Here is a 7284-nt window from a genome sequence, read left to right as displayed (position 1 = left end):
GCACGGATGGGGGCAGTCTGTAATTCTTTTGAGACTATGTTTTCAGAGATCCTACCCACTCTCAGTAAAATAAACTAGAAGCAACCTAGGAAGGTGGGCACTGAAAAGAACTGCAAAGTTCTAGAAGTTTCCCAGGAGCCCTGGCAGACATTCCCACTTGCTTACCAATTCCTCTGGTAACACAGATGAGCAGGGTCTTCCTCCCCTACTCGCCCATCCCCCAACCCCCACCCGACCATGAAACCCACAGAAGGAAGCCGGTGGGCTTCCCCAAGCATCCTGGGGGAGGGCTGGGCCTGACCGGCCCACCTCCACAGGCCTGCCCCTGGCGCTCAGTGTCCTAAAAGGAGACCTTACCTTGTAGCAATGTTCCCACTTCTGCTTTGGGAGAAGATGAAAAGTTTTGCGGGGGGGTGGGGGGGGAGGGAAGGAAAACCAGAGCAACAGCAGTGAGGACAGGGCTCTAGGCCTGCGGGGCTCCGAGAGCCATCAGCGTTTGGCTACAGCTTCTGATTTTACATCTGCTGTGCACACACCGCTGTGTGTGACAGCAGGCTGCGGGCCAGACTGCCTGGGCCAGGACCCCACTCCGCCTCCTCCCGCGGCCGAGCAATCTCAGGCGGGCTGCCTCCTCCCTCTGTGCCTCAACTTCCCCATCTGTAACAGGAGACAACAGGAATACCTCGTCTTACAGACCTGTCGTGGTGAGAATTACAGCAGTCAATCCTACAGAAGGCTGGCTGCAGGGGCAAGGCAGCGAGGACAGTGACTGGGCCCGGCGTCCGCAAGGGTCCCCGCTTGGGAGTGAATGCTCTGGGGTCACTGCCTAGCAATCCTTAATTTTACCTTTTGAATTTCTGCTTTTGGAAATGAATTCCCAAGGGACCTCGCAGCCCGCACCAGGCTCGGAGGCTGCGCTCCGGAGGGGTCCGCCTCCTGCCTCCCGGGAGCGGGAGCGGGTTCCAGGCCGCAGGGTTCCCAGCCCCCGCCCCGCCCCGCCCCCACCCGGCGCCCGCGGCCGCGCTCGGCTCCCGGGGGGGCTGGGGGTGGGCGCCGGAGGGTCTGGGTCCCCGGGTGCGCCGCGGCGTTTCCGATCGATGGGGGCGGGGCAGCGTGTGTCCCCCTGGGCTGGCAGGGCCCACCCCTTCCGGGCCCCCAGCGCGTGCGGGTGCAGAGAGAGAGAGAGAGAGAGAGAGAGAAATGCCCTGGGGCCCTGGGGCCACAGGTCTGCCGCAGGTTGGGTGGTGGGCTTCCCCGCCCCCCGCCGCCGCGGTGCCTCTGTTTGGAGTGTGGGGGTGCCGGGAAGTCAGCAGCTGGGGGGAGGGGTGTGCACCCCGACCCCTGACTGGCGGCACCTGGCAGGGTCTGCACGCCCCCCGCGAGTGTCCCTGTGCCCCGGGGAGAGTGGCATCAAATAGAAAGTAAAAGCACCAGGATGAGCCCAGAGATAGGCCACAGAAGAAAGGAGAATACTTAATATTTCAGCCCCCTTTCCCTGCTTTTTCATCAGGGGCCCCATATGCCCATTTGCATTGGGCCCTGCAAGTTTCGTCACCAGACCTGCGGAGGACGGGAGCCGGCTCGTAATCGGAGCGCGAGAAAAGTTAGCTCTTGTCATTGTTGTCTAACGCATGTGGGCCACGTGGCGTCGCGCGTCTGGCCGGCCTTTTCACAGCTTGGCATGTGAAGGTGAAAGGCCTTCTCCATTTCGGGTGCTCCCGGGCCTTATAAGGCTCCCTCCGGCTTAATAGGGGCGCTCACGGTGACCGAAGACCAATTCAGTCGTGGAGATGACAGGCATCGTCCAGTCTGAGCCGTTCAACGACCACTTTCTGGCAAGCAGCGAGGCCCTAAGTCTTGACTCAGTACGTAAGGCGGCGGGGGAGCCGGCTACCTGCATCTGAAGGGGGCCGCACCCCCACTGCCCGGGGGAGGGGGGACGGGGCGAGAGCCCAGAAGCAGGAGACATCACCCCGGCCCTGGAGCGCACCCTAGCAGACTGGGGTGTGCAGCCGCAGCTCGCAGAGCCCCCAAAGGCCAATTGCTGGGCCCACCGGCAGCTTGGGGGGGAGGGGCGCCTGACGTGTTCCCAGTCCCGGGGGGGGGGGGGGGGCGGTGCTGCTACTGCTGTTCCCTCTTTGAAAGCTACAGGTTTTAACTAGAGTAATCTGGAAGGCTTCCCGGAGGAGAACACTGAGACGGATAATTGGTGGGGAAGAAAGCAATTAGAAACGGAATGAATAACCAAAGGCACAAACCCAGGAGAGCGCTGTGTGCGTTTGTGGGAGACAAAGGGTGAAATGCCTCCTGCTAAGATACTCTCTTCACATGTACAATAGCAAGGAAATCTGCAAACTCTACAAAGTCTGTCCCAAAAGGCAGGATATTGGACCGGACCCTCAGTGGGGCTGCATAGCCCCCTTTCTTGTAGCTCAGAGCAGGTCTGAGCCCCGGACAGCAGAAGATAAACATCCCAGGGGACGTCCTCGTATTTCATTCTTACGATTATACACGACACAGCGCTTTAAAATAATACAATGTCTACCTGGGTAAAATAAATGTCCCACTAATACCTACTGTTATTAAAATGGAGGGGAGAAAAAACTTCCTTCTACCCTCTCGGGATCTGTGGCCGGCCTGAGAATTAAGCTGACATAAAACAGACTAACGAGAAAAGCGCACACATTTATTTAAGGTCTGCGTGCACACAGGGGTCTGCGGAAGGAGGGTTAAGGCCTGAGGGGGCCAGGAACCTCAAAGCTCCCCTCCCTTTTTACACAAAGAATGATATTTCGTGGGGATGCGACAAGACAGGCTCCGATTAGGGGCAGTGAATTGTGGGACAGGGACTGGGAAATCCAGGGGAACCTGAGGGAACATGAGGGTTATTTTAGGATGGTCTATGCAGGTTTCCTCCACTCTCTGGCGATAAGACTGTCCCCTTTCTGGAGCAGGGAGGGCCCTTCCTGGAGGGAAATCTCACGACCTGTTCTTGGGTAAAAAGGGGGAGTCAGGGGGCCCTTCCTGCATCTGAGAGCTCTTAAAGGCTTCAGGGCAAAACAGTATGCCAAAGGGGCATATTCCGGGTGGCACGGCCAGATCCCCTCCAAACGGTAGAGAAGAAACTTCAGGTGGGGTTCAGCGTAATCCTGTGGGTTGAGAAACAGTGGTAAAGGTTTCACTTTCTTTTCTTTTCTCTTTCTTTCTTTCTTTCTTTCTTTCTTTCTTTCTTTCTTTCTTCTTTCTTTCTTTCTTTCTTTTAAATTAAAGCTTTTATTTTATTTTGAGAGACATTTCCCCCCAATTCTTGTCACCAAACGGGGGGGGGGGGGGGTAGGGGGAGAGTCAGGTAAAGTAGGAGGCGGCAAAGGACAAAAACACTCCAGAAATTAAAATATTGGGAGTGCTTGCTTCTAGGTTTTCTGGCTTTTAAAAAATTCCGTTTATGTCACTATTCCAGTGGAAATATTCCCTTTAAAAGCCCTAAGTCGTCAGATGTTCTTAAATATTTATTTATCGGAGAGCTTTAGTTAAAGCTCTTAGTGGCTATGGATATTTTGATGTAGTAACCTCCGCAAGTCCTTTAATAGTATACCTGCCATTTTTCTAAACACTAATGGTAAGAAGAGTAATTTACTGAAAAGAACAAGGGTTTTAGAAAAAGGCAGACCTGGTTCAAGTCCAAGCTTTGCCACATGTTAGGGACTTGCTTGCCGTCTCGGGAAAGTAGAGAGAATGACACGTGCTTGGGGTAGGAGAGATTAGGTTCAGCTGCAAGTGAGCCAATGCCCCAAACTGTGGCTTGAACGGACGCAAGTTCAGGTGAAGCCGCAGGTAAGTGGCTCAAGGCAGGTGCGGTGCTCCGTGGTGTCTGGGACACTGACTCCTTCGAGCAGCCTCTCTCTTGAGCATTACCAAGTTGGCCTCAAAGGTCCAAGCCACCTGCTTCTGCCGCTGCTTTCTCATCTGCGCGTTGGCTAGAAGAAAGGAGCAAAAAGGCCGGTTTCCAGAAGTATCGCACCCTAGCCAAGAGAGAGCGGAGCATGATGGCTTCACAGCCGTGTGTCTCGCAAAAAAATCAGGGGTTCTGTTGCTAGAAAAGAGGCAGAGATTTCAGGGGAGAACCCATTTTGATTATATCTGTAAAACACTGGCTCCAGTGCAAAGGCAGTCACGAAGCACTGATGATTATCACCACTATATATATTTCTGTTGCCCTTGGAAGGACCACTGCCCCATTTATTATTTCCATAAGCAAGAATTTCTCCTAAATGATTGACAGTAAACATATTCCTTTCCTCCTATGCAATAGGGGCAAAGAAAGAAAATAAATAAAATAGGTACTCGGCATAACCCATCAGATTATATGCCAGAGGTATACAAAATACTATTCCACCATTAGGGTGCTTTCTGCTCTGAGAAATAGAATATTTAGCTTTCAAAAAAAAAGTGCTCACAACTCATAATCCCATATAACAACACTTTGACAGGAAGTCAGCTGTCATTTTTGTTCCTTTGGACAAACGATATCATTCTTTCACTGCATCCGAGATTTTCTAACACTGGTTTTATGTATTTTTATTATAATGTGCATTAGTCTAGGCTTTTTTGTTCCTTTTGCATGGACTTCATTGAGCTTTGTGGGTCTGTGGGTTTACAGTTTTCATCGAAGTCAGAAAAATTTAGCCATTATTTCTTCAAATACTTTTGTCCCCTCCTCTCTCCCCTGCATATTAGGGCCACTTGAATTTGTCCCACTTACTAATGTCTTATCCCTTTTTTTAAGGCTCCCCCCCCCGCCCCCCGCCACCGTGTGCTTCATTTTGGATTGTTTCTATTGCTATGTCTTCAAGTTCACTTATCTTTTCTTCTGCTGCATCTAGTTTATCTATCTCATCCCAATGTGTGTTTCTTCTCAAACATTGCACTTTTCTTCACTCTACGTTCAACACAGGCCTTTCTTATTCCTTTCATGTCTCTCCCTAATATCGTTTTGTTTTGTTTTTTTAATTTTAGAGGGACAGAGAGAGAGAGAGTGCAAGCAGGGGAGGGGCAGAGGGAGAGAGAGAAAATCCCAAGCAGGCTCCACAGTCAACACAGAGCCCAGTGGAGGGCTCCATTTCATGACCTTGGGATCAGGACCTGAGGCAAAATCAAGAGTCAGTCGCTTAACCGACTGAAACAGCCAGGCGCCCTTCTGCCTAATATGCTTTTGTTTTTCTCAACGTCCTTAAGCATGTAGAATACTGTTACAGTAACTATATGAATGTGCTTGTCTACCCCATCTGTGTCATCATTATTGGTAAAATTACCCTGTCAGCCATTTTGTCCTGTTCTTTGCATGCTTCGTAATTCTTTTTTTTTTCCTTTTTAATGTTTATTTATTTTTGAGGGAGAGAGAAAGCAGGGGAGGGGCAGAGAGAGGGGGGACAGAGGATCTCAAGTGGGCTCTGTCCTGACAGCAGAGAGCCCGATGTGGGACTCAAACTCTCGAAATGTGAGATCATGACCTGAGCCGAAGTCTCATGCTCAACCGACTGAGCCACCCAGGTGCCCTGCCTTGTATTTCTTTATTACATGCTAAATATTGTGGATTTTACCTTCTTGGTGCTGGAGATTTTTATATTTTTAAAACTATTCTTGGGGGGCGCCTGGGTGGCTCAGTCGGTTGAGTGTCCGACTTCAGCTCAGGTCATGATCTCACGGTTTGTGAATTTGAGCCCCGTGTTGGGCTCTGTGCTGACAGCTCAGAGCCGGGAGGCTGGTTCAGATTCTGTGTCCCCCTCTCTCTCCACCCCACCCCTGCTTATGCTCCTTCTCTCGCTGTCTTTCAGAAATGAATAAACATTAAAAAAAAATTTTTTAATAAAAAAATAAAAAATAAATATTCTTGGGATTCTCTCTCCCTGCCCCTCTCCCCCTCAAAATAAATAAATAAACTGTAAAAAAAAAAAAAAAAGTTTTTTAAATATTCTGGAGCTTTGTTCTGGAACACAGATAGGTTACTTGGGAACAGTTTGATCGTTCTGAAGCTTTATCAAATAAGACCAGAGCAGCCTTTAGCCTTGGCCTGATTTCTCCTTCACTGAGGCAATCCCTGGGTTCTCTATCTGATGCCCCTCGTATTATGATGTTTTTCTCACTGGCTGAGGGAATAACAGCTCTTCCCAGCCCCGAGTGAGTGCGGATCCTTCTGCCCTGCTCCTTTCAGGTGGTTCTCCCCCTGCCCAGAGGCAGCTGTCTCTCCCACATGACTGGTCGGCCGAGGGGACTCTCTGCAGATCCCCGGACCTCTTGTTCTGTGCAGTATCTCCTCTCCGGCACTCTGTTGAAGCTCTGTCTTGGCTTCTCCGGACTTCTAGCTTTATCTTCTCAGTCTAGGGAGACTTCTGAATTCTCCAGCTCCCCGTTCCAACAGTGCTCAGGGCAGGTTGTCTACACATCATCGTCCACACATCTCCACACATTGTCTGCCCTTCCGGACGTCTGCCCACCAGCCTCTGCTGGCCCGCATCCTAGACATTATCTCCCGGGGCCCTCCTGACATGAGGCCAGGCACAACAGCCACCATGCTATCAGCAGCACCCTAGTTCGCCAGGCACGCCTACTCCCTCCATGCCCACCTGTGTACCCACCCACCAGCAGTGGCTCACCTGTGCCCCCCCAGGGTTTCTTCTGCTCGCCGGGAGACGGTGACCAGCTCTGGCCCGGGCACCCAGGAATTCTCCACCATTCAGTGGGCTACAACCATACCTCTTCAACAAGGTGTGAAGCCAGCTTCCAAGGTGGTCCCTTAGGCTACCCTTTAGAGGTGTCTTTCTGTCTTCCCAGTTTACTCTCCTATGATAATTTAGTAATCCTTTACGTCAAATGTTTTCTGCTTATGACTAGGTGGTTTCTGTCTCCTGGTTGCACCTGGATTGATGAAAACACTAATAATTTTCACAAGTCCATCTCGAACCTGGCATCATTGCTGAATCTCTCATTAGTTCCAGCCACCTTGCTGATTTTGTTGACTTTTTTTAAAATTTGGTATTTATTTATTTGGGGGAGGGGGAGAGAGAGAGGGAGAGAGAGAGAGAGAGAGAGAGAGAGAGAGAGAGAGAGAATCCCAAGCAGGATCCACACACCAGCACAGGGATCATGTGGGATCATGAGCCAAAACCAAGTGTCGGATGCATAACCAACTGAGCCACCCAGGTGCCCCTTGTGGGTTTTTTAATAGATATGATTATAGCAGTTTTGATACTCCTCGTCCTATTTTGATGTCCCTTCTATCTAGCT

The 7284-nt window shown here is 50.9% G+C and overlaps 1 protein-coding gene across 3 annotated transcripts in view; it reads left to right on the top strand.

The window, feature by feature from the left end:
* Window positions 1-7284, top strand: part of XRCC2 (X-ray repair cross complementing 2) — a 154703-nt gene that overhangs the window by 130213 nt on the left and 17206 nt on the right. The window contains exons 1-2 of one of the 3 annotated variants that reach the window (XR_005787199.1): window positions 1096-1603; window positions 1752-1865. The exons of the other annotated variants lie outside the window; for them this stretch is intronic. The gene's annotated coding sequence lies outside the window, so the exon portion shown is untranslated. Of the gene's footprint in view, window positions 1-1095; window positions 1604-1751; window positions 1866-7284 lie in introns of those variants that run through there. 3 annotated transcript variants of the gene reach the window in all.

This window comes from Herpailurus yagouaroundi, unplaced genomic scaffold (assembly GCF_014898765.1).
Source record: "Herpailurus yagouaroundi ecotype Mexico unplaced genomic scaffold, PumYag 483, whole genome shotgun sequence".
Lineage (NCBI taxonomy): Eukaryota > Metazoa > Chordata > Mammalia > Carnivora > Felidae > Herpailurus > Herpailurus yagouaroundi.
The sequence above is the reverse complement of the archived record's forward strand: the minus strand, read 5'-3'. Positions and strand labels throughout refer to the sequence as shown.